General features: G+C 45.1%; 1 long non-coding RNA gene across 1 annotated transcript in view; it reads right to left on the bottom strand.

Annotated features, from left to right (window-relative positions):
* Positions 1-21,922: 21,922 nt before the first annotated feature.
* The window catches only part of LOC141371442 (uncharacterized), a 90,325-nt gene continuing 84,955 nt past the window's right edge, over positions 21,923-27,292 (bottom strand). The window contains exon 4 of the long non-coding RNA XR_012376395.1: positions 21,923-22,287. This is a non-coding gene — a long non-coding RNA (uncharacterized lncRNA). The remainder of the gene's footprint in view (positions 22,288-27,292) is intronic.

The following is a 27,292-nucleotide window of genomic DNA, read 5'->3' as shown; positions in this document are numbered from 1 at the left end:
TCCACAGAAGAACTGTTTGTTTCTTGGTGGTTCACAGTAAACCAAAGGAGACAGCCTTCTCTTGTATTTGGCACCTGTGTGGCCCTGCTAACATCTACCTGCCTGGTTGTTTTCATAGGAAGCTCTCCAGGCATGGACAGAAGCACAAAGCGCTCATTTCCATCAGGGAAGCCCGTTAGGATACAACTCTCCGTGGGTCTCTTGCAGTTCTGCCTATCTTTGAGTGAGAGACATTGACAGCTTTGTTCAGGACTGTCTTTTCAAGGATGTGTCTATAACAAACAGCCTTGGAAGACTGAGCTAGCCTCCCTCTCTTAGGGTGGAGGGAAGATTTCTTTCCTGATCACAGAAACGAAGGGAACATCTCACTCTGGGACAAAGATCGGACAGGTTTGCTAAGTCCCCGCCCCCGCTCCCCTTAATGAGATTGGAGGTTTCCTGAAGTGTGGGTTCCTCAGCTACGTCGCAAACACACTGTGTTGGCTGCCGCCCCCCCCCCCCCCGGGCACATCTCTGTACTGCCCCACAAGACTCGCAGGACAAGGGAAATGCAAGCGAGCATGGAGCTCGTGCCGCCTGCCGTTCTTTGAGTGATAAACTCCATTGTTTCAGAGCCAGGAGTCTCACGTCTTCTGTTAGCATCTGGAAATTGTGGCAGGCTGAATTATTATCTTACAGGACCTCATACCCTTCCCAGTCCTCGATGACCTATTTCTTGTAAAAGTAAAGAATTTAAAATGCTCTCATATCTACCTCCTGTCTTTTCTTTCTTCTCACAACCACGGGGGCTAGACACTGCCTTAAATCAGTGCCTTGTTACGGCACCCTGGGAGAGGTAATGCCCTAGCCTCCTGACTGCTTTCTTGCCTCCAGTCTTTCTCCACCCTGCATTCATATCCTGCATAGTTGCCAGGCTCAAGTCCCTAAAGCCCAGCTTTGATCATGGCACTCCCTCACTCCAAAGTATCTAATGGCTCCCCATTGCCAGCATGAATGATAAATCCTTTAGACAAAAATAAATGCTTGCTGAAAGTCAGGCTTCGCTATCTGTCTCCAGGCCTCAACTTTTACGACTCCTCTTTTAGCACCACTCTGTCCTCCAGCCAAGCCAAGCCACCCCTGGCACTCACGGTCTGCCATTTTCTGCTTCATATCTCCTTCATGTTCATGTTTCTTTTCCCTGAAATATTCATTTCCCTCTTCATGTCTGCCCTTGAAATTTTATCACCTTTTCCTCCGTGCTTCAATACTAACTTTTGCAGGATAGCTTCTCAATTTCTACCCTGACCCAAACTATGATTTTCCCATGGCAATTTTCTTATTTGATTTTATGCCATAATCATCCATATTTGTCTTACCTTCAGGTAAAGGCAAAGATCACGTTGTGCTCTTCTTTGCATAACTTTATCTTGCTTATTAGTGTCTTTTAAATAGACATTCAATACAAGTTGAGTGATATGGATTTGATAGATGATTCTGCTGGAGTTCAGAGAGGTGAAGGTGTGTTCAAGGTTTCACAGCAAGTTAGTGAGAAAATGCTTGGACTAGAATCTCAGTCTTTTGATTTCAAGCCAAGGATGTTATGCTAGGAATATTTCACTTCTTGAGAAGCCTGATTTTGGCATTATATGCCTCAAGGGGTGGCAGTTGTATACTAGAGGGGGAAATTGTTTGTCACAAAGATCAGACACCAAAATCTAATCGAGAATTTTACTATAAATTATACCAAAGCTATCAAATATTTATTTTGGTTCTACCTGTAAATTAACAAAAGGAAACCAGTGGTGTGACAGTCAGTATGGACACGCATTGTGGGAGGAGTGGTTTTCCAAAGGTCCCTAAAAACCTTCTCCAGAGGTGGCTGCTTCGGCCCTGCCCATGCATGACAGCCAGACTCTGGCTCTTTTGACTCAGAGAAAGTCAAATCCTTACTCTGTCCTATCTGCCTGTTGGACGTGAGGATGGAGCAGCTGACAAAACTGTCCTGGGGGGCAGATCTGCTGACATCCTGGGCTTGTTTAGGAGCGGGTGAAGGAGGATGATTTCATCATGTTGGTCTGCAGGAAGAGAGGGGTATGGCCTTTCCTTGGTCTGTGCCTTCCCTGGGATGAAGACTGCCTGGCTCAGAGTGGGTTTTTCCTTCCTGGGTGGTCCCTAATAATGAGGTGAACCGATAATTCTCCTGAAGTGTAACATTCCTGGCCATCAGCATCTTTTGCAGTTGGTTAAACAGAGAGCTAGTTCTCTGATGGTAACAGTCACTAGATGTTTGTCACAAGCCGATCCACAGTCTATTAGAGAGGCAAGAAACCCTTGGACCTGTCTAGCTCAACTCCCATCCTCTCCTGATAAGGAAACAGGTCCAGAGAGGCCTCCTGACTCTCACACCTTCTCTTCTCCCACCCCAAGGTCACGGGCTTTAGGGTGACCTTGAAAAGAGAAGGTAACATTAATTTGGGCGATCACGGATAGAAACACGCTACAAATATACTCCTGGAATCTAGGCAGTGTGTGCTGCAGGTGGACACACCTCTGTTTAGAGAAATGGAGTGCGTTCCCAGCAGGGCAAGGACAAAGAAATAAATCTTAAAACAAAGGTGATTCATTGAACCTGTAACCTAGATAGGACAGTATTTTTCTTTTTTTCTTAAGAACAAATTAAGAAGCACTTCTTGCTGTCCACACAAAAAGCTGGAAAGGGGTGATAGGGTGAACATGAGGAACTGACTTTGCAGACTTACAAAAATTTAAGCACTACTCTTTGCTGTATTAGGTTTATTAGGGAGAGTCGGGGGGAGCTTTCATCCGTGCCTTGAATCACAATGGCTCAGTAGAATCTCTGTCATTAAAATTTGAAGGTAGATAAACAGTAAATATTTCCAGGGATAATTACTTAGCGCTAGGCAAACCTCAAAGTGTTGGAAGTTGCAGCTCCCGCTGGATCAGTGCCATGGGGGGGGGGTATTTATCTAAAGCTTATCTGAATCATCTGAGCAGCAGAGCTAGGTGCAGTTTGGCAGGCACTCTTCACATGGTTATGTTTGAGAGGCTTACTAATAACAGTTAAAGAACACCCCTTCCCTAAGGAGACATTTATTATTTCTGCAGTGTCCCCACTGGCCTCCCTTTGGCCCGCCCCTCCTGCCCTACCCGTCCTCGTTTACAAATCCCTACCAAATCAGCGAAGGCCGTTTGCAAGATGGAAATCTGCCCTGGAATTTTGGAGGATTCACTGGAGCCAGGGGTACGGCTGTGTGTTCTCGAGTATTTCAATTCTGAGTTGTATTTATTAAGTGCTTTCGTATTCTTATCACAGAGAACAATATAGGAAAAGTGAAAGGTCTCTGACCACCAAGAGGCCCTGGGTTCAGACCCCAGCTCTGCCATCATCTTCTGCGGGGTTTAACCTTGAAGAAGTCATTTTAAACCCTGAGCCTAAGCTTTCTCAGCTATCAAATAAGGTGACAGATCAGATGATCATTAAGATATTTTCCAGTTCTAAAATATAAGAAGCCACTGCCAGAGCTGGCCTGGATGTTAAATGTTCTCCAGTTTACTTTGTAGATAGGGAACTGATGGATTGGAACAGTCAGTTGGCCCGCTTGGGTATCAAGCTTATCAAAGTGAGAAGAAATCTACACATAAGATGGTTACATTACCACTCAGTAAATACCTTATTGTCTAAATGTTTGCATGCAAGACAGCACTTTAGGATTAAACCGTTCCAGAAAGTTCCATGAAGGGGAAATGGGACTGGCTAGAAGAAAGGGAAGGATGGTGGCATTATCAAGGGTACAGAGATAGGGATGTGGCAGGACTGTTTGAGCCAAGATGTTTGCCAAGGCAGCAGTCCCACAGTACAGGCTGTGTTCTGTTCCCCTGCTCGGACTTCCGCCATGATGCTAGGGGGCACATGGTCTCAGTATTGAGTGATGTGGACATGCACCGTGAGAAAGTTATTTCCTTTTCATTTTTCCTTTAATCCATCTGATCATGCCAGGGAGAAAGACTTGTGTTTGAGCTAATATGTTTCTTTTTAAAGATTTATTTATTGGGGTGCCTGGGTGGCTCAGTCAGTTTAGCGTCTGCCTTCAGCTCAGGTCATGATCCCAGGGTCCTGGGATCAAGCCCCGCATCGGGCTCCCTGCTCCACGAAAAGCCTGCTTCTCCCTCTCCCTGCCGCTCTGCCTACTTGTGCTCTCTCTCCCTGTCGAATAAATAAGTAAAATCTGCAAAAAAAAAAAAAAAAAAGATTTATTTATTTATTTGAGAGAGAGCGAGCCTGTGAGCGGGCGGAGTGGCTGAGGGAGAGAGAGAATCTCAAGCAGACTCCCCACTGAGCACAGAGCCTGACACGGGGCTGGATCCCCTGATATCATGACCTGAGCCAAAATCAAGAGTTGGCCACTTAACTGAGCCACCCAGGTACTCCTGCATTTTTAAGATCCTTGATAACTCCCTCCCACCTTTTTGGTTTTAACCAAAGGAAGAGCAAGTCTTAATCTCAGGAACTTCATCAGGTAACAGCGTCTCTTAAATTAAATAATTTTGTCCGTTCTTCTTGTATTTATTTTGAAGTTTCCTTCTATTTATGGCAAGTAATACACTTTTTCCATTATGTGGTGATATAAGGGTTCCTTTTAAAATAATTTTAAATGGAAATGTGCCATTAAGATTAATTGCCATTAAGTAAGAAACAATGCAGGTAGTATAAGGGTCTAGAAAAATCCAGAATGTGATATGGGATTGATGACATTTGGGAAACCCTGAAGTGTTTGTAAAGAGCCAGGGCTCCTGGAGGAAGACAGGCCTGGGTTCACATCCTGCCTCTGCTGTTTACCAGTGCTGTGAACTTGAGTCTGACCTCCAGGGTTACATGGAGGAAGAAGAATGAAGAAGAATAATGATGACTCCAGAAAAGCACCTGCAGGATTTTCATGAAGTGAACATGGCCTGCTTTATGCCCGTCCTTACCATCAGACTGGCTCCATGGGATCAGGTGCTTCCCTGTAACCACTGGCCCACCTTACCTTCAGGGTTGGCCTGTTTTTATTTCTACCTCATTTTGTGCTGTTAGTGCTTTAGTGAGCTCCCTCCATTCTGTGGAGGGAGAGCTACTATGGCATGGTGGAAGGGACATTGAACTTGAAGCAGGAGACCAAACTTTGAATGTAGGATCTACCACTTACTAACTATTGGTGTCTTGGGAAAGTTATTAATCTCTCTAACCTTTAATATCAATATTAATAAAACAGACATGAGTATACTGACTACCTAGGACTATTGTGAGAATGGACTTTAGTGTACCAGAATGTTTTGGGCACACAGTAGGTCTTCAGTAAATGGCTGTCACCTATCCTCGGGCACATATCATGTAGAACGTATCAGCCTGTCCCTTCAGAGCATTTGTCTACTTCATTAATGCTGTGATATCACAAGAGGCAGAAACTCCTCTTTAGGCAGCTACATTTCTCAGGAGCAAACTGCAGTCTGTTAAAAATGCTCAGCACGATCAGACAAAAAGGCATTTCAACCAACATTTCTGCAGCCTAGTCTGGCAGATTCTTGACTTTGGCATGATCTTGCCTCTACAGTTTCCCCCCTTCTGATCTTGACCTATAGAAAAGAAAACCTGTGGAGACATCTAAATCTAGCCTTATATTATGTGCTATATGTAGCAATCTCACTTTCTAGATAGATTGTGTATTCTCAGGTCTCTTTCAGTTATAAGTGCTAGAAATGGAATGCAGTAGGATTAATTGAGACAGGAAACTTTTCAACCCCTTTGAGTTAAAAAAAAAAAAAGGGAAAGTGACTGATTCATTTAAAGGGAAAATCTGGGGATTTTTGGCTTCAGGCATGGCTAGATCTAGGTGCTTAATGAATTATCAGTACTGATGAGTAATGCAAATCTAATCTTACCCTTAATTGTCCAGGTGGAATAAAAAATGCTGCAGTTAGACATGAGATATTAGAGTGTTGGCAACTGTGCTGTGAATATCCACTGTGTGGCCATCATTATTCCTAGTGGGTGGCATTGTCTAGATACTCACCATGTCAAGAGCTAGTGAAATGGACATGGTTAGAGATTTTAGATAGTTTACACTGTGAAGGAGAAGCTGAAAATCCAAAATCAGAGTGCCAAGGTACAGTCCCTTATTTATAAGAACTAGAAAATGCTACGATGTTAGGGCTGACAGTGCCAGAGAGAACCAAACCTTCCTCTTGATTTTATAGGAGATAAAATGAAGGCTCAGAGAAGTTAAGTGACTTTCCCAAAATTACACAGAAATTCAGAGACGTATCTAGTGTTATAACTCAGATTTCCTGGGTCCCAGTGAAATATACTACCTCCCCCTACACTTTGCTACACTTCTGGATGGCTTAGCCTTCAGCTGCTGAATGGCTGTTCTTCTTATTTAACCGAAATGCATCTGCTATGGATTTAGGCTCCTCTAAAAACTTCTAGCCTGGCTCCAGGTGGACCTCTGCCCTAAGACAAGAGCAGTGGGCCAAGCAGAGCAGTGCTGACAGGACAGACCCAGGCAGAGCGGGGATGCAGGGCTCAGAGCACTCTCTAAGTTCTGACTCCATCCCCTGGAGGCCAGAGGCCATGTGAACTGGTTTGCTGAGACGGTTCTTGCAAATGCATATTGTGCTTGCTTAAGTGTTACTCTTCCTGCTTACAGTCTCAAAAGTGTCCCCCATTAAACGGTACCCCTACTATAAGCCCATCTACTGCAACTCTGTATATCTGGGCCCTGGTTCCACTTCGCAAAACTCTTAGTAGTGCAGACTCCCCGAAGTTTGTCTCTGTTCTTTTTGACTCCTGGCAGCAGAATTTGGAGGCTGATCCTTGAGGGATCACCTTGTCCGTTCTTTTTTTTAAAAGATTTTATTTATTTATTCGACAGAGAGAGAGACAGCGAGAGAGGGAACACAAGCAGGGGGACTGGGGAGAAGCAGGCTTCCCGCCGAGCGGGGAGCCCGATGCGGGGCTCGATCCCAGGACCCTGGGATCATGACCTGAGCTGGAGGCAGACGCTTAACGACTCAGCCACCCAGGCGCCCTTGTCCATTCTTTTTCATTACAACGGAGGAAACCAGGGCTCAGATGCGAAGTGACTTACTCAGGATCACCAGTGATAAGGGATAGACCTTCAGTCATGTGTTCAGTCCTTTTCCACTCGATCCTGCTACGTATGTTTGTACCCGAGGCCTTGCTACATGTGTTTGCGCCTGGACCTTGATCCAGAAGACTTCTTCTGTCTAATCTGGAGCCTGCGTAATGTTTTGCCATTTTCTGGAAAGGACCATCTAACTATGTGCACTGAGATGCTTGGTCATCATTGTAATTCTTAGATTTTAAGGGATGTGGCTGCCTGTTTACACAGGGCTGCTATTCTGGAAGCAATGCCTGTAGACTCAGGCATTTTGGTAAGTAGGTAATATAGGGACAACAAGGGCCATGCAATTTATAGCACAGCCACACGGTACGTGTGGTTCAGTTCGAAAGTCAATATGGAAGCAGAAAATTCTGCATCATCAAAGTTACCCTAGAAAATAATTTAAATTGTCTATAAAATCTGAAATAATTCCATCTCATCCTATGTTTGACACAGCCGGTTTGTCCTTGAGCACTGGAACAGATGGCTATTTGGTTAAGCCCCACATGAAATGGTTGCCTTGTGTTTAGAAGCCAATTAATACCAAAAAGAATACCTCATCTTTAAACAGAGCAATGGCAATCATCTTACTAAGGCGCCCATGCTCAGAGAGGGATGTGGGGACAGATGCTGCCCCGGGGAGCAGCAGGCTAGTGTCTCATGCGGGGACACCTCTCAACTCTTTAAATTATTTCTCTTTCTCTGCCAAGTGCATGCCAATGAATTAATGTATATTAAATATGGATCCTGCATAAATCTACTCTACAAGATAGGTAGTAAGAAACAGCTAAGCCGTTTGGGGCCCATAATACTTTTGACAGTTGAGTTAAAGGCTGAGAAGACAGCCACCACCCTCAAGGAATTCTCCCTGAGCACCATGTATATCATACTCGCTCTCTGCACCAATGGAAGAAAAGCTTACTTTTCTCAGTGTACTGTAAGCCCTGTATGCCTGAAATTGTGTCCAAAGTGTCCCTCTCACCTCCACACGTGTGTTAGAAGGCTGAGCATACAGAGCACATCCCATAAATCCTGCGATAGCCTTATTGAAGGCGCTGTCCTAAAGCACAAGGACGGTGGGCTCTGGGTTCAGGAAGCCCTGGTTGCAGATCCAACCTCTCCCCTTTTCTAACTACGATGAACTCTCCAAGATTTTATCTCCTCAGCTGAATATCAGATTAGATAACAACACCTCATTTGAAAGTTTTGTGTGAGAGCTTAGACACGGAGTGTCAGGATCCGCAGGGGTCGTGGTTGGTATATGGCGGTGTTCAGTAAATGGTTCAGATTATGATTGCCGATTGTGTTGGAAGAAGCTCGGTCTCTCATGACTCTCTTTTAGACATATTCTTAAGCATTTGAACTAGAACTCTGAGATTTGGGGATTCTGGTCTTCATTTGGTCACCGATTACTAGTATTAACTAAAACCTCACTAATGAGTTTGACAAACTCATTAGACTTCTTGGGGCCTCTGTTTCAACACTTGTCAAGCAGTGCTGATAACTTCATTTTCCTACCTGCCAGGATTTTTGTTAGGAAGTTTCACATATGAGAAAACATCCACGAAAGTGTTTTACAAATGTGAGGGTGTGGGTCCATGGACACGTCTGGGTTTGAGCTCTAGCACCCTGACTAGCCCGCTGAGTGACCTCTCTCCCCCCAAGTGAGCCTCTGTCCTCACCCCCAACAATCCCTTCAGGTTATTTTGAAACACAAAAGGGGTGATGAATGTGAAAGTAGGTTATAACCTCTAAAATATATTCATGTAAGGAACAATTATGTCATTATTAATAAAAACATTAAAGGCTCTAAAATACCAGGGACATTAGTAACATCATCTCTCAAAGGAAAAATGACATCATGAAGCTCGCTGAACTGTCCAAAGATCCATTTGGACTCAATTTGTCCTAGGAGGAGAGAGGGATTTAGAAAGATCTCACCTTGGCTCCGTGGAGCCTCCTTGGGTTAGGAGTGATGTTTGCATTTTTGTTTAGTTTTGTTTTCTGGGGAGTCAGCAGCGGGTCTAATTAATGCTATCAAAAGCATGACATTTAATTAACTAAACCACACATTGAGCCTAATGATAACATATTTCAGCACCCGGCAGGCAGTGATGGTCTCTTGGGCCATTTCTAAGGAGGCTTGTGATTTGATAAGGAGAAACCCTTCTCAACAAAATCAGGGATCCCCTGAGAGTAGCCAGAGAGAGCACAGCAAGAGTGCGGGCTGGCACATTTCCCCAGAAACAAAGAGAAGGAACGGCAGAGAGAAATGGGGCCACTGAACGGCCTCTTCATCTTTTAAAAAGGCTTGTTGGAGACCCAGAGGCATATAAGAACAAACCTAAGGGCCTGAATTGCCTATCCCATGTCTGGTTCATTCCAGTTACCACTGGCAAACCGAACAGGGAAAACAAAGCGGGACAAACAAGGACCTCACAGGGGGCTGTCTGAAGCCAGACTACCAAAGTCCCTCCAAACAGCCAAGTATGTGGACGTGGGTGCCCTCTGCTGGACGCTGGAGAATCTCTGACGGTGCTTATCTGGGTACTCACCCAGGGGGCAAGCGCCTTTCCCTCTGGAGTTGAACATTCTGAGTAGAATTCCCAGGGACCTGTTAGTCACAATAGAGCCCGCCAGTTTGTCCCAAAGAAAATTGACTTCCGGATCATTCTGTGCCTTGGTTTATGCACATCTCCCTCCTTTGGCGCCCTATTTCCATTATGTTCACTAAGGCATTTGTATCACGTTGACTCTGGCATGCATTTCTGTTTTCTTTTGACTCTTTGGTAAGAAATCTGGATAAAATAACTTATGTATGGTGTTGTGAACTGCATCAAGCTGGGTCATCCAATGTAAACACTCATTTCAGAGAAGAGGGTAACAGAGGCTTGGGGAGATGAAGTGCCCTATCCAAAATGTTCCAGCACATCCGTGACAAGATTGCCTGACTGCCCTCCCGTCTCCTTTCCCTTGATATGCTGTCTCCCACACTGGCCCCCAAGGTGTGGTGGGCAACTGAGATTTTCACTTGCATGGAATCCCAGAGGAGGGGAGCCTATCCTGGTGGTAGGCTCTGGAGACAGGGGTCCTGGGTTTGAGTCCCCGTACCTGTGTTGGCTGCGTGGCGTTGGACACTTTACATGACCTCTCTGTGGCAAGGTGTGCTCATCTAATATGGAGGTAGTGAGGGTTGAGTAGTTGAAAGCAGGTAAAGCGTTCAGTATACTGCTTGCTACATAATTGGTGTTCAATAAATGATGTTTATCATCACTTCTATGATTGCATGGTGGTGTTGGTTGGAAGATATTATCAGTGATTTTATAATAGAACTGCTAGAACTGATATCAGGGGATTTTGCCTAAATTGTGTTTTGCATTAAACATGAAAACATGCCTCCCTCCAAATGGAGGGCCATTCTAGGCAGAGTGAGCAAACTAGGAGCAGGGAGAGTTTAGGGAAAATACATGACTGGTGTTCCTTGAAGGAATAGCATAGTTGAGGAGGAGACTGGAAAGAGATTGGTGCTAAAAGACGGGTGGCCTTGAATGCCGGGAGCTTGGCTTTATTCGGCGTTCGATGGGGAGCCATGGCTGATTCTTGAGTAGGGCAGTTTTCCGTTTCTCTTGTATGACTCGTTTCTCCGGCTCCCGGGACGTGAGGGCTGTCAGGAGCCTGACTGATTGCTGCCCCCATCACATGGGCGCTCGCACACACGCACAGGAACACCCCCGCTGTGTGGTATTCAGTATTCCAGTCACCTTGAGGTTGTCGCCAAGGAGCCTGGTGTCGCTTGCAGCCACGTCACAATGAAGAACGAGCCGGGCCGTCACGGTCGGCCGGTGGCGGGGGCTTGTCGCTTCTAGATTGAGTGCCTGTTTCCTTGCATGGAAATCTCTGGTGTGGGTACAAAGATGCTGAAGGTACTGGCAGAGGGGAAGGAGCGCGGCAAGAGGCTGCTAGCATGCAGAGAGAGGAGAGAGGAGAGAAAGCCCTTCCCACACCTGCCCCCCTGAAAAGGGTGGTTGGTCATTTGAGCAAATACTGCCTCCACCTCATCAGGGACACCTCGCCTCCCGTGGCTGGCTGCAGATCCCTAAAGTCCGTGCCTCCCCCACCTTCTTTGCTTGGCGCTTTCTCTCCTGCATGTTGCCAATTCTTATTTGCTGGGCTGAGCAGGAGATGGGGCCGAGAGGGAGGGAACAGGCACAATTCTGATGGATGTTGCAAATGGAAACTCAGTGGGGTTTGGCCTTTGGGTGGTGGAGCCCCCGGGGCCCCCATCAAGGCCTCAACCGCGTGGAGCCGCACACGTCTCGGTGACCCTCTCAGTTAGGGGTGGCAAACGGGCAGGCTCATACGCCTCTTGCCAGTGGATTCAATTTGGCACCAGAATGGTTTCCTTTCCTTTTTTTTTTTCCCCCCCAATATTAGAATGAGATGGCAGGATTTTAAAATTGGGCCTTTTTTTAAATATAAAGATAGGAATTCTGGCTTCTCTTGAAAACCAGACCATCTTATGGCACCGGTCTGCATTCCCCCTTGGCAGCAACCTGTAAGTAAAAAGAAGACTCCTGCCCTGCTTTTAACAGGGCAAGCATTCTCAAGTTCCCCACTGTTCCCACCTGGTCCCTGGTCCATTCACTTGACCAGCCTGGCCCTGTCAACATTAGTTTGTGACCCTCAATCTGGATTCACCCCTTCATCTTAGGAGTAAGAGCACTGAGGTTCAGAGAGGGCCTGTGATTTACTCAAGGTCACACAGTCTCCCCCATGGACAGAGTAGGTGCCATTTACATGATGAGATTTGAGAGGTGGTAGAAAGGCCTTACTTTTTCCCCACTTTCCAGTGGAAAATTAACCTCCCACCCCTGCCATCTGCTCTGTAACAGTCTGCAGTGGGTCCCAGAAAGAGGAATCTTTGGCCATATTACATTTCTGGCCTCCTTTGGGTCATTTCCCATATATATCTTTGCTGCTTGTTCTTCCTCATCCAGGCAGCTGGGCTGTGCCCCTCAGGCTCAGGTACACCAAACGGTGTCACTGTTGGGTGCTGAGTGGTGGAGCCAAAGTTGTAGAATCCTCAGCGGTACGCTGAGGTCAGGCTCACAGGGTCTGAGCCCAAGTCTCCTTACCGTAACCTCAGGTGGTGGTTGTCAAAATTAAAAGGAAGGAAGTGTAGAATGTGTTTAGCATGGTAGTAGCCACGGTGGCAAGAAATAGCCACTTGAGGTTAGAGGTTATTATTCTAGAGAGACGAAAAACTGCAGGTGTCTGAAGAGATCATCTTGTCCAACTGGCTCGTTTTGGTGATTAAGGCGATAACATGTGCTTGTGGTAAAAATCAAAGGGTAGAGAAGGAAATCAAGTAAAATGTAAGAGTCTTTCTGTCACCACCTCCGGATAGTTTCACCTCCCCAGAGGCAACTGCTGTTCAATTTCTCGCGTATCCTTCCAGAAACTCTATTTGCATCTGCATCATAAATAATTCGCATCCTATATTTTGACACAAATGTAATCAGACTACTCACGCTGTTCGGATACCCACAGTTTTATTTAACAATATGTAGCCGGTCTCTTTTCAGAGCCGCACATATGGGTCTCTTTTTTCCCCCCATTTTCAGTGGCTGCTGTTTCATAGGAAGATTATAGTATAGCTTGCGGGTCAACAAACTGATTCTGTCAAGAGCCAGTATTTTAGGTTTCGTGGGTCATAGGGTCTGTACCATCTCCTCTGACTTCTTGTTCTTTAAACAGTGCTTTAGAAATATAAAGACCATTCTTAGCTCATAAGCCATCCAAAAACAGGCCAAATGTGGTCTGTGGCGGTAGCTCATCTAGCCAGTCTCTCGGGGTGAGGGGGAGGGACAGTTAGGTTGCTACTACAAACAGTGCTGCAAGGAGCAACTCTGTGTTTCATCTTCTAGTGTTCGCTGAGTTTATCTGGAGGATGAATTCATGGCTGTGAAGTTGCTGCATCTTATTTTTAAGTCATGGCAGATATTGTCCCAACCTCCTCATTTTTATAGATAGTTCAAGAAATCCAGTGAAAAGAAGAGTCCAGTGTCCCCCAGCAAGCCAATGGCAAGAGGAGGACTAGAAATTACTTTCCCAGTGCTTGACCTGAGCTCTTTCCACGTTAGCGCGGGCTCTGTCCCTGGCTGAGACCTTGCATGGAACTTGTTTTGGGATGTGGAGCAGGGAAGACTCAAGTGTCCTTGAACCACAGAGCAAGGTTGCAGAGCCTGGGAACTTGAACGCTCTCAGATCTCTTTTCCTTTCTGCTGTTTGAGGCCATTCTTGCTCCTGTTGTAGACCAACTGGTTTCCGAGATGAAGGGCTGTTTGTGATGACTGCCAGCATCTCTAGGATCCGCATGGCGGAAAGGAAAGAAACATGAATCACAAAGGAGACTTTTGGCTGCAATTCCCAGAAGACCCAGGCACAAAGTAATTTAAATAAAAAAAATTTATTATGTCACATAACTGGAAGTCCAAGAGGCTGGGCATGTTCTAATCAACATGGTTAGTGGCTTGATGAGTCCTTATGGACCCTGGGGCTTTCTATTTCATGTTTTTATTCTCAGTGTTGGCTTCATCTTCAAACTCTTGTAGGGTGGTTGAACAAGTTCCCGGTGTCACATGCAGACCCAGGAACAGTCTGTGGTTTCTCCTCAGGAGAGAGGAAACTTTCCTAGCCACACCCCAAACACACTTCCCCTCATTGGCCAGAATTGGTTCACATGCCAGTTTTTGACTCAATTACTGATAGGAGGGATGAGGTTACTATGATTGGCTTATAAAAATTACCTGAGCTTCAGTGGCTGTTGGGACATCTACCATCCTATCCGTGACAGAGTGCTTATTTGTCAAATCAGCTACAGAAAATTGCAGAAAAGGATTTGTGTTGACTTGTCTTGGGTCTTGTTGTCCACCTCTCAGACCAATCCCTGTGGTCAATAAAATGGGGAATTATCGTTGCTAAGCCTGGATGAGGTAGTTACGCCTTGATCAACTGCTATGGTGTAAGAATGGTACAAGTTTTGAGAATGGAGAGAGCATGAGGAGAATGTGCTTCCCCCAAAGAAATGCACCCCCATCGTGTCCACTACAACCTTCAAGAGATCTCAGATCTTAGGAAGTGACCTGTGGAGTGGAGGAGCACTAGACTTCAAGCCAGACTTCTTGGATGAATGTCCTGGCTCGGTTATCCACTGGACTCGGCTCACTGTGTTTCTGTGCTTGAGTCTCTCCGTGGGGGATAATCAGGCCGCGGCAGCCTGTCTTATAGGTGCCCTGTGAGGATCAATGAGGACATGGTGAAACCAACGTCAGGGAGCCTTCAGACACATGACAACCTAAGTGAGGGATCCTGGCTGGTCCCGTGGTGTTTCTGGGAGGCAGGAGGGAGGGCTCTTCTCGCTTGGATCTGTGTCCTTTTTTTTTTTTTTTTTTTAAATTTTATTTATTTCTTTGAAAGAGAGAGAGAGAGCATGAGCAGGGGGGAGGGGCAGAAGGAGAAGCAGACTCCCCAACTGAGCAGAGAGCCTGATGTGGGCCTTGATCCCAGGACTCCAGGATCATGACCTGAGCTGAAGGCAGACACCCAACCGACTGAGCCACCCAGGTGCCCCAGATCTGTGTCCTAATCCAGGGCTGTGGCACAGGGGTAGACTTGAACCGGACAAGGCCTGGCAGAGGGACTGAAACAGAGATGGAGTCACAGGGTGAGGCTTCCCTGGTTCTTCGTTGTCCCTGCCTAGCTGCTCCTGCCATATTGCTTTGCCTTCTCTCCTTCCCATGTCTCTTTACCCTGCTTGGGCACCCGAATGCCCTTTTTGAGACTAGACTGCTGGTTCCCAACAAACTGCTCTCCTGTCCTCCCTGTGGAATGATCGCTTTGTTAACATTGAAAAGATCTATTCAACTAAACTCTGCTTCTGACCTTCTGATTTTCTGCTTATACATGTATGTGGGTGTGGGCGTGTGTATATATATGGTTAAAAGTTTCCTTCTCTTTTGAATGTTTGAAAGGTATTTGGAACGTAACTGGAGGGTCCGAGTAGCTTCACTGTGCATGCCTCTCATTCATTCATTGCCCCATGCCTTCATTCAGCAAATATTTGCTGATGGTCTGTGCCAGGTTTTAAGCACATAAGAGAGAGCAAACAGACATGGTTCCGAATATGTAGAGTTCACATTCTAGTAAAGTCGGTGAATGGAAGGTCCCTGCTATTCCTCTTCCTCCTGACCTAGCACTCACTGCCTTACCTGGGGACCTGGACCTGTCTTTTGGAGCCAGTCTCTGCGACAGGGCGGTCCTCCCAGTACCCTCTCCCACAAAGGTGACAGGAAAGGTGACAATCCAAACTGCCACTTGCTAGCTGTGAAACCCTGAGGAAGACACTTTCCTCCCTTAGCGTCAGCGTACCCATCAGCAGGACTAGCTCATCAGGCCACTGTGAAGATGAAGTTAGATCATCCAAGGGAGGCTCTGCATTGTCCAGGTAAGGGCATGGGTTCTGGGGTCAGGCTGCCTCATTCACATCCTGGCTCTATTTCTCTCTAGCATTGTGACCCCATGCAATTTAGTTTATCTCCCTGTGCCTCAGTTTCCTGATCTGCAAAATGGGAACAGTGATCATTTCCACCTCATTGGATTGTTGTAAGGATTACGTCAGTCCTGTGAAGTCTTTGGTCCAGGCCTGGCGTGTAGCAGTGCTCGGCAAAGGTTATTATTATGTCTACCTGAAAGTGTCCCCTCCCCCCCCCCCCAGATAGGACTCTTTTTATAACTGGTAAAGCATTATAATGGCATCTCTTGATTTTGCTCTTTAGAAGAGGAGACCCACAGAAGGTTATCACTCATAACTGGGCCTTTTAAAGCCCTGCCTTGTGCTGTCACAGATGTGCTGTTGCTCTGTGCTTGTCACTCACGGGGCACATTATAATTGTGCCTGAATTTCTCACACCGAGTGTGATTCATGCAGGCAGATACACATGGTCAATGCTGGGCAGAGAAAGACAAGGGAAATGGCTCTCAAAGAGAGAGAAGACAAGCACGTGTGACTATCAACAGCAATAAAAGGCACCTTGGAGCTCCCCAAAGAAGGATAGCAAAGGGCTTCTGAGAAGGGAAAGAAATCCACTTCACTGTTAGCAATATTAACTGCTCATCTGACTTTGGGCAACTTGCTAGACTTCTCTGTGCCCCTGCTTCTTCATGTGTTTAAGAGAGAGAGAGAATGTCATACTTTATTAGAGATTCCAAATTGGTACCATGGATGGCTTTTGTTTGGCTTACAGAGGTTTTAAAATTCAGAATTAGTTATCAACACTTAAAACCTTAGAGATTTCATAGAAAACACCAGACATCCAGTTCTTTTAGAAAACCAGAGCAGTTGGCAATAGGTAGATGGGGTTGAGGATCAGCCTCCCACCTTCAGGTGAGGCATGCATGTTCCAAGCCTCCCACTCCCAGTAAACTAGGTTTCCACCCATCCACCTGGCTCATTTAGGTTTGCGGCCTGGATCTTGTCAGCCCTGGAGTTTGTGACACCTTGAACAGGTGATCTCCTTAGCATCTTTTTGTTCTGCCACAAGTTTACTAAGTAGGACCAAACTTACTATATCCTTTCAACTGAAGAGGAGTGACTCGGAAAGAATGCTATTTAAATACTCCGAAGAGATGGGGAGCATTGGTGGGACTTGAAAACAGGTCTCACCTTGTTTATTACTTTCTCCCAGGTGCGTTAACTTTCTTCTGGACTCAAGGTGATCTTTCACTCTTCTCGATGACGATGATGTTAATAATAGCTATCGTTCAGGGAGAATTTCGTGTGTCTTAGTTACCTTCTATCACTTAATTGTTTTGAGCTATTGATGTTAATATTCCCATTCTGTAGCAGAGGAGACAGAGATTGAAGGAAGCCAAGTAATTTGTCTGTGGCTACATGTTTACTGAGCAGTGAAGCCAAGATTTGGCTCAAGTCTGTCTCACACTGACCCCCAGTCCTTAACCTCGAGAGTCACGTAACTGCAAAGGTAGGGCCAGAGACTTGTCTCATTAAGTAACACTGATCTGTGAATTTTAGAGGGGTTAATATTTCACCCCAAATGGATGCTCATTTCACTTGCTTTAAGCATGAGACCCTCTGAATACACAAATCATCCAATGTGGTGCTCATGGCAATACACTCACTAAGGGGGAATGAGAACCCTCCAGAGAGGTCAGAGGGTCTCATTGTGGTGAGAAAGGAGCTTCTGGCTATCAGGCTGGATATAGCAACGTAGTAACATCACTCCCAACGTCAGGGAGAGGCAGAGGGAGCGCCAGGCTGGGCATCATTCGCGGAGTCCTGAGGCTGTGCTCCGGGCACAGTTTGACTCAGCGATCTCCTGGGAGATGGGGCTGGCCTGGCTTGTCATAACTTCACACATTTATAGGATCTGAGCTTGGAAGACACTATAGAGGTCATCTGGACCCATTTCTATGCTGGCCTCTTTTCTAGAAAGCCCCCAACAGGCAGTTTCTACCCTATGCTGGAAGATTTCTAGTGACGGCAAGCTCAGTACTCTAAAAAAACAGTCCTTTCCATATTTGTTAAACATTTCTTTATGTCAGGTTCAAGGCTACATACGTGTTTGAGCTATTCTTCATTGTTTCATTATTCTACACTTGTCCCTCCTCTCTGTACCCATTTCTACTGTTTTCTGTCCTGTTTCCTGCCTTGGGAGATAGACCTGTCTGGGCTGCTTCATCTGAGCTTCTTTGCGGACTTGGGCCATATTGGGGTTAGCCAGTAAGAAGGAGAGGCAGGTGCTTGGAAGGAGGGGGAGAGGCCAGGGTACTTTCCTGCACCCTTTCCCTGCTTCAGCCTGACTCTCGGGTTGTCACTACATCCTTCCATCTCTGTAGCTCTTGCTGGCAGTCCCTCCTGCAGGGATCTGGCTCTCACCGGAATCTGAAAACACTGCTTCCTCCCTCGCCCTTTCAGCTGCATGGAGATCATGGCTTTCCCCTGTTGCCAGTCTCCAAGTGCCTCAGTGTCCCTTGCTTGTCACTTAACCCTGCCTGTCCTTCTATCCTGGTGGCTTCCCCTCGTTCAAGTTTCCATTGCTGTGGATTCTGTTTCCTGCCGTGACCCTGAACTCTCTTGTCCCCTACTGCTAAGTTTACTCATGGGTGCTCTGTATTTGCTGTTCTTCTTGTTGATTTCTCAAATGATCAGGCCTGGCACAGTTGCCAAGGTCATCACATACGCTGTTAGCCACTGGCACACATTGTCGGCTCACCCGGGTTTAACTAAAATTGTTAGGTCATTTTTATGGGATCAGGTTTCAAGCCCATCTTTGGAACCAGGTTATCTGGCCTCAAATCCTGACTCTATGTTAAATAATGTGTATGAGCAACTTACTTTCCTCTCTGGTCCTCAGTTTCTCCTCTGTAAAATGGGATGATAATAGTTTTCATCTCCAAAGAATTGTGAGGATTAAGTGATTTAATACACGCTAAGCACTTAGAACAGTGTCTGGGGGCGCGTGGGTGGCTCAGTTGGTCAAGCGACTGCCTTCAGCTCAGGTCATGATCCTGGAGTCCCAGGATCGAGTTCTGCATCGGGCTCCCTGCTCAGCAGGGAGTGTGCTTCTCCCTCTGACCTCCCCCCTCTCATGCACGCGTGCTCTCTCTCTCAAATAAATAAATAAAATCTAAAAAAAAAAAAGAACAGTGCCTGATGCATGGAATGTTACTTTGATTATCAAGATAATCATCTTTTACATATACAACTGGACATTTTAATCTAAATGCAAAACTTTTCATCTTTACCTGTTTTTTTTAGCCTTCTTTTACCACTACATCATTCTGAATGCCATTGGTATTGCAATCTTGATACTGTCCCCTAAAACATCGTTACTTAAGGGTGGGCTACCAACCAGCAGCGTGGGCATCACCCGAGAGCTGGTTAGAAATCAGGAGTCTCAGACCTCATTCTAGCCCTACTGGATCAGAATCTGTTTGGTTACAAGACACCAGGTGATTTTTGAGAAGCTCTGATCTCCCACATCTATTGATCCTGAATCATTGCTCTCAGCTGGGATGGAGAAGGTCTCTCGCCTCTGACAGGGAAGGCACGCCATTCTCCACTTCTAAGATCGCCAAAGACACTGGTGCTGTAGCTCAAGCAAGCCAGGCAGTGCATCCAGGAGCAAAACTCTCCTGGAAAGAAATCTGGAATTGTGTTTTTACTGCTGGGGTCTGGAGTCAGATTGAATAGGTTTTGAATTCTACTCAACCACCTTCTCTGTTAAGCATGTGTGTGTGTGTGTGTGTGTGTGTGTGTGTGTGTGTACATATAAATCATACGTGACAGACATACTTACCTTGCAGGTTTGTTGTGAGGATTAAGTGAGATAACTCTGTGAAGCATTGAGTGCATAGTCTGGCACACTCAGTGCTAACTTCCTTTCTCCTTTCCATGACTCAACATGATTTATGTCCAAAGGGTAACCCATTCCTTGAAGGAAAAACTCTACTTGACATAACAGGAAAATTTGCTTCAAATAGATCGGAAAGATTGGGTTCATTTCAAAGCTGTGGCAAATGCCTCATGGTGACGTCAGTGCCACTGCTCATTTCTCTGGCCATGTGTTTCTGAATAAATTGTATTTGACTTGATAACTGTAAATGGAAGCATAGTGTAATTAAGAAGTGAAGAAAAGATTACTGGTGTATAAATTTGAATTAAACACCACTGGCACATGTTGTATACATATAAGTATTTGTGTCGTGGCTAAAGTCCCGAAGAGGATAATGTTGAGGTTGCTGATGAACCTTGACATTAATTAAAATGCACCAATAATAGAGGAAGTGAGATGGCTTTCTGTGATCAATAGCTGAGAGATGTTAATCTTTGGGCTGACCTTACTTTTCTCCGGAAGCCGTGTACCAGTTCAGAGTATGGCTCTGAAGTCTGGGGTCAAAAGCCGTCTCCTGCCGCTTACTACTGGGCCTCTGGGCAAGTTACCCCACGTTTCTCAAGGCCTCAGTTTCCTTTTTTATTTTTATTTTATTTTTATTTTTTTTTAAGATTTTATTTATTTGACAGAGAGAGACACAGCGAGAGAGGGAACACAAGCAGGGCGAGTGGGAGAGGGAGAAGCAGGCTTCCCGCCACGCAGGGAGCCCAACGCGGGGCTTAATCCCAGGACCCTGAGATCATGATCTGAGCCGAAGGCAGATGCTTAACGACTGAGCTACCCAGGCCCCCCTAGGCCTCAGTTTCCTTAACTGCAGAATGTGGAAGATAATAATTTTAGCTAAGGGATGCATCCCTGAAGACCATGTGTGCTCCAAAACTCACATATTTCAAAATCAATTTTCCTGTTAAGACTGACAAAGAAAGAAGAAGATATTTCTGTCTGTGATACTGTGATTTATAACAAGATAACTACATTTGGTCTTGTTTCTGGCACAGAGCTCCTAAAACCCTTGGATTCCTAAGTGATGAGAGTTGTAAATGTATCTTTTGTTACGTTAATGAGGTGACTTGTGGCCCCACCTGAGGATCGTGGCTGGTTACCAGTGGAGCCAACTGTGTGATTAGAGGGTTAGAACTTTCAATCCCACTCCCAACCTCTAGAGAGGAGAGAGGAACTGGAGGATGAGACAGCCACTAATGGCCAATGATTTAATCACCCATGCCTATGTAATGGAGCCTCCATAAAAACCCCAAAAGGACTGGGTTCACAGAGCTTCCAGGCTGGTGAACGGGTGGCAGTGGGGTGCTCTGAGAGGGCATAGAAGCTCTGTGCCCCTTCTCCATACCTTTCCCTAAGCATCCCTTCCATCTAGCTGTTCCTGTGTTATATCCTTTTATAATAAACCAGTGATCTAGGAAGCAAAATGTTGCTTTGAGTTTTGTGAGCTGCTCTAGCCAGTTAATCTAACCTGAGCAGGGGTTCTTGGGAATCTCTGATTTATAGCCTGTTGGTCATAAGTACAGGTAACAATCTGAACTTGAAATTGGCACCCTGAGTTGGAACTTCCATTTGTACCCCTGGATCAAAGGCTCAGATAATAATAGCCTGGGCTTGCGACTGGCACCTGAAGGGGGTGGGAGTCTTGTAGGACTGATTCCTTAACCTGTGGAATCTGATGCTTTCCTGGTAGATAGTATCCGAATTGAGTTGAATTCCTGGACGTCTTGCTGGTGTCTGAGAATTGCTCGGTGTTGTGTGGGAAGCTCCCCCAACACACACACTGGAATGGGAGCTCAGGCACCAAAAGTCTTTGAGCTAACCTGGCACCACTATCATTTTAAGACTTAAGAAAGAGCATGAACATAATTTATAAATCCCTCAGTTCATAAACTTTAAGATTATGTCATATTTGACCAACTTGGCGAGGAGTGGAGCTTGGCATTCTATTACATTTGTGCATAAAGTGAGATTTTTATCTCTTTATCACAGTATTTCAAATATGTATAAAATGGGGCTGTCCTATACTGAACTCATGGTTTGAGAGATAAATGAGATTGTACATATGAAATACTTTGCATGGTGTCTTACCCATAATATTAGCAACCACTATTGACTGTCTGTTAAGTGCCAGGCACTAAATGCTTCAGGTATATCATCTCCTTTACTTTTCACAACAACCTAATGAGATGGGAGGATTAGTTATTTATTACTGGGTAACAAATTACCCCCAAACTTAGAATCTTTTTTTAAAAATTTTATTTTATTGTGTTATGTTAATCACCATACATTACATCATTAGTTTTTGATGTAGTGTTCCATGATTCATTGTTTGTGCAAACTTAGAATCTTTAAATGACAAACTTTTATTCTCACACCTTCTAAGGTCTGAGAACTCAGTGGGGCTCAGGTGGGTGGTCCTGGCTTAGGATCTCTTGTAAGGTTGTAGGCAAGCTGCTGACGGGACCCATAGTCATCTCAAGGCTCAGCTGGGGCTGGGGAATCTACTTGCAAAGTTGCTCGGGTGGTTTTTGGCAGGTGTCAGTCTTCACCGGCTGTTGACAGGAAACTGGTTTCTTGCCAGGTAAGCCTTTCCATATGGCTGCTCACAACCACGGTGGTTGCTTTCTTCCAGAGCAAGAGATCTGAGAGAGAGAGGAGACAAGATAGTGTGTCCAAGATGGAAGCCAGTCTTTTATAACCAAATCTCTAACTTATATCACTTCCTTCCTGCTATATGTTAGTGGTAACACAGACCAAAGCTGGTACAACATGTAAGGGGACTTTAGAAGAGTGTGAATAGTGGAACAGGTTGTCTTAGTCTCTGTGGGCTGCTATAGTAAAAATGTCATAGATTGGGTGGCTTAAATAACATTTATTTCTCAGTTCTGGAGGCTGGGAAGTCCAAGATCAAGGTGCTGGCAGATTTGGTGTTTAGTGAGGACCTGCTTCCTGATCATAGACAGTTGTCTTTTTGCTATGTCCTCACATGGCAGAAGGGCAAGGGAACTCTCTGGGGTCTCTTTTGTAAGGGCCCTAGTCCTATTCGTGAAGGCTGTACCCCTCATGATCTCATCACCATCCAAAGGCCCATCTCCTAATACCATCATATTGGTGATTAAGCCTCAACATACGAATTTTAGGAGAACACAAATATTCAGTCCAGAGTATAGGTATTAGAGAACTATCATGGAGGATGGTTTCCATAAATGGATACCGTTATTATCCACCCCACTTCAAGATGAGAAAACTGAGGCATATAGAGCTTATGCAAGTAATCCATGGTTGTACATTAATAAGTTTATAAAAAAACAAAACAAAACAAAACAACCACCCAAGATCCAAATTTTGGCATTTTTTGTGGCAGGTCCCATATTCTTAACAGTCCTATTCTGTCTACAGAGTAAGTAGCATATCAGCATTAGCCACAACAACACTCCCAACAACCCATCTGCAAATCCATGACTCTAGGCTTGGATTGCATTTGACCATTACTCCTTCCTTTTAAAGACAAGTCTGTAATGAGCTTCTTTCTTCCCTTAACCCGATGGTCTGGGTATGCACAGAGAAGCAGAAAACAGGATTCTCATCTGTGTGAAGCATCCAGCCTTGCTGGGGTGACAAGACCAGCAGAAATTTTTGCCCTCTGCACTTCTATAGCCCTTGTTGCCTTTACAGTGATAATAATAATAATATAATTAGATATTTGTTATAATAATGAATTATATGTATCATTATTATTATTATCGACACTTCATTGTCCTGTCCTGTCAATGACTTTTTCCACATGAATTTTTGCCTCTCAACTAGATTCAGATTCCTCTGGGGTTGGTCTCTGTCCTCTACTTCATTGATTTTCACCCAGTGTGTCAAGTAGAGTTAGTTAATGATAATGGATATCCCCAACCAGTGTTTATTAGTGAAGATTATGTAAAATTGTTGGGAAGCCGCGGCGATGTGTGATGAAGTGGCAAAGCACACAGCAGAGACCGTGATTGCTCTTTGATGTCAAAGAAGGGAGAATTTGGAGTTTCTTCTTGAAGTACATTTTTTTTGATGCCCCATCTCTGAGCTGTCTCTGAAGCACACCCTTCTTTCATCTACAACATCACCCTTCTTTCATCTACAACTCTTCTCTGAAAATATCCCAGCCCCTGACCCACCCATACCTCTCATTCCCACAATAGCCTTGGTATTCTTGAGTGTCTGTTCCATCAATGTAAAGGTTTTTGAAAGGGGTCCCTACTTATTGTTGCACAGAAGAAACTTCAAGTTTTGAAATATGAAATGTCATGAAGATCCTTTATTCCACTGCCTTCCCTTTGAGGTAAATGGGCATCCATGTCAAGGAACAAAGGGTTTTGATTCTATTGGCACATTTCCCCACAGATTTAAAGAGTATAATTTCTCTTTCTCTTTCATTTCAAAGTCAAATTGCCCTCAGTTTCTCCCTTCTCTGGTTTGCCTTTGCTTCAGCGTTACGTTCCAAATTTTGGCCATTGCTTGCAAAATCTTGGAAAATGACACAACTCATTTCTTTTCTCTCCAATCTTTTCTTTGCCCTAGGCCCAGCCAAATTGTGCTAGTTCAATTCTAATGTTTCCCGAGGGTCGCTACTCTCTATTAAATCATTCCCCAAAGGTGGGATTTTGTTTGTTTTTGTATCTATTGTCTTCCCTCAGGAAGCAGAGACTCCTGCAAAGCAAAATGAATAAGGACTCCAGTGATAGTTCCTTGGTGTGGCTCCTTTTTTCCCCTCATCTGTCGCCTCCTAATTTCTGGTACTGGTACTTCAAGTGGAGGAATGAATTCCTTGAATAGTTCTGTCCCACTGTCTAAGTTCAGAGAATGTTACACAGCAAAGTTGGGAGGGAGGCAATTGCATGTTGAAGTTCCTTGTTGAATAGCCCGATGAAGGTGATTAGTAGCACAATTCAAGGAACCTAGACCTTAGCCTTTCCAAAATGCCAACTTTCAAAAGTCCTTAGCTCTGTTCTGGCTCAGCAAGGTGTGACGTTTTTCTAGCTTCATTTGTCTTGTCCATAGAATGGGCGGATCCATGTGTTGCATGAACAGATGCTTACATGAGCCATGACCAAATTCAAAGCATGGTGTTAAGAGGTGTGATCTGGCCTCTGAGGTCCACTCCAACCTCATGCCCATTGACTTCACTCCTCGGGCTCTCTGTTCCATTCAGATTGTCAGTTGCTGAGAAGCCAGTTGTCTTTCTTCCCATCTCTCGGACTTTGCGCTGTTTCTTATTAATTCTTCAGATTTTCTAAGCTTAGATGACACTTGGCCTGGAAACCTCTCCTTACTCCTAAGTCGGGATCAGGGTCTCTTCTATGGTCCTTCATTGCCTGTATTTGGGTATTCACTTTGTATCACTTGCACTTTCTGTAATCAGTCCTTTTCTTGTCTGTGTCCCTTATTACACTGAGAGGTTCTCAGAGTGGAGATCAAGTCTTGCTCACTTTTATGTTCCCAGTGCTAACACAACAATGATTATAAATAATGTTTAAAGATCACTTTCTGTGCTATTTGCTAGCATTTCATATCTATGACCTCAATGAGAAGTTAGTCCTTTTAAGTAGGAACTGTTTTACTTCGTTTTACACGTGGGAAGATTGAGACTCAGAAAGGTTACGTTGCTTGTTGTGGATGACTCAGCTAGACAGAGGTAGAATGGGGACTCATACCCAGCAATCTGGCACCAAAGTCTCTACAGTATGGCTCAGGTGCATTACGGTTAGATGCTGACTGAATGAATGAATGTTTCAGTCAGCCCTAGGGATGGATGAAATAGCCATGAGTTCTTGCTAAAGAAGTACATGATGGGGGCGCCTGGGTGGCTCAGTCGTTAAGCGTCTGCCTTCAGCTCAGGTCATGATCCCAGGGTCCTGGGATCGAGCCCCGCATCGGGCTCCCTGCTCTGTGGGAAGCCTGCTTCTCCCTCTCCCTCTGCCCCTGCTTGTGTTCCCCTTCTCGCTGTGTTTCTCTCTCTGTCAAATAAATAAATAAAATCTTTAAAAAAAAAAAGTACATGATGTTGTTGGAGTATGAGACATGAACACATTTAATCTCAGTGTCCCATGTAATAAGACATGAACACGTATATTCTCAGGGTCATCCTATGCTTAGAGCTCACAGACCAGCCTAGCATCTTCTGTTCTGAGTATCTGGTCAGGGGTAATACCTCACACTGCCCCAGCTGTGTGACTGTGTTCTGTTCTCCCCTGGGGGCTCAGAGGAGCCCAGCTGTCACAGCTCAGCCCATCAGGAAGCAGGGATGGTCAGGGAAGGGCAGAGGAGGAACTCGTATGTACTGGCCGTCCACCAGGCAAATCTTCACCTATGCTCTCCTTTGCTCTTTCCAATGGCCCTTTGGAGTAGTTGGTCTTATCCAGATTTTGGAGATAAGGAACTTAAAGTTTATAAAAGAAAACTAACTTGTCTAAGATCTCACAGCCAATGAAGGGGAAGGTCTGGCCTTGAATTTGTGTTCCTCTAATTGCAAAGTCGATTTCCACTGGGGGGTGGCAGTTGCAGTGGTGATGTAATAGCAAGAGAAGACTAGCGCCAAATAGTCCCTTCCACCCCCACTCTCATCATCCACACTACCTGAAATTCTTGCCATGAATTACTGGTTTGGATTTTGGGGTGTAGTTTTTTCAAGTTACTATTCCTTGGGTAAGAAACCAAAAAATCTACCAATTTTTCAGTAGAACTGGATCTCAATGGGAAGTGACTTGGAGCAAATGTGTAGTTGTGAGAAGGACCTGCTTGGGTCTTTAGGGAAACTCTGGCAAAAATGAGGACAGGCATTCTGTCCAGCTATCTTTCAAACCTGTTTCATTGGTTTGGCTACTTCTCTAAGATAAGAAATCATACACACTACTCTCCCTGCTCTGTAGCTTCCCACATTTTCTCTGGATATCTAAGCCTGATTTTGACAAGAAAAACCTGTTAGGGAATTAGACCTGTGGTCTTCTCTTTGGCAAAATGCAGCCCAAAAGCGATTAGGTTAAACAAGAAAAGTCTTGACTCCTAGGTTTCAGGGCCCCTCTCCCAGCCATGTGGTAGGGGAAGGATGGGCAGGTGGAAAGAGCAGAAGACTGTATTTCTCCCTCCTTCATTTTAATTACGACTGAAATGTTACAACCGGAAGGAGGGATTTCCAGCTACCCAGCAATTAATTAATTTTCTGCCTCTCCAGCAAGCACACATCCCCTAAGACTTGGATGAGTCTGATGGGCAGGGGGAATGCTTGGTTGGGACCAGCTGTGTGTGTCCATCATAATCCCCTTTAGTCCCCAACCTAATCTGAAAGTGCAGCTCAGAGTTAGTAGTCTTGGCAGCTAGTGGAGTTGGAAGTGGGGAGAGAATGAAGGAAGAGAATGAGTAGCAGCAAAATTAAAAAAATAGAATGTAGAAAAATCACCCTTAGAATGAACTTTAGAAATTTCATAATCTATGGGCTCTTTTTTTTTTCAGCCCATGAGTGGGCTTCAAGGAATCTACCAGGCCCTTGAAATCATATGCAAAACTCACTGTGTATGGGCATTTTCCATGGGTTTCATTTGAGTCTCAGAATGCTTCATGATCCCCCAAAGTTCAAGGCCAGTGGTCTAATCTACTTACTATTCTTTA

Source organism: Callorhinus ursinus, unplaced genomic scaffold, assembly GCF_003265705.2.
Source record: "Callorhinus ursinus isolate GAN/ISIS: 27379988/994484 unplaced genomic scaffold, GSC_fseal_2.0 scaffold3, whole genome shotgun sequence".
Taxonomy (NCBI): Eukaryota; Metazoa; Chordata; class Mammalia; order Carnivora; family Otariidae; genus Callorhinus; species Callorhinus ursinus.
This window is presented reverse-complemented; position numbering and strand designations above follow the sequence as displayed.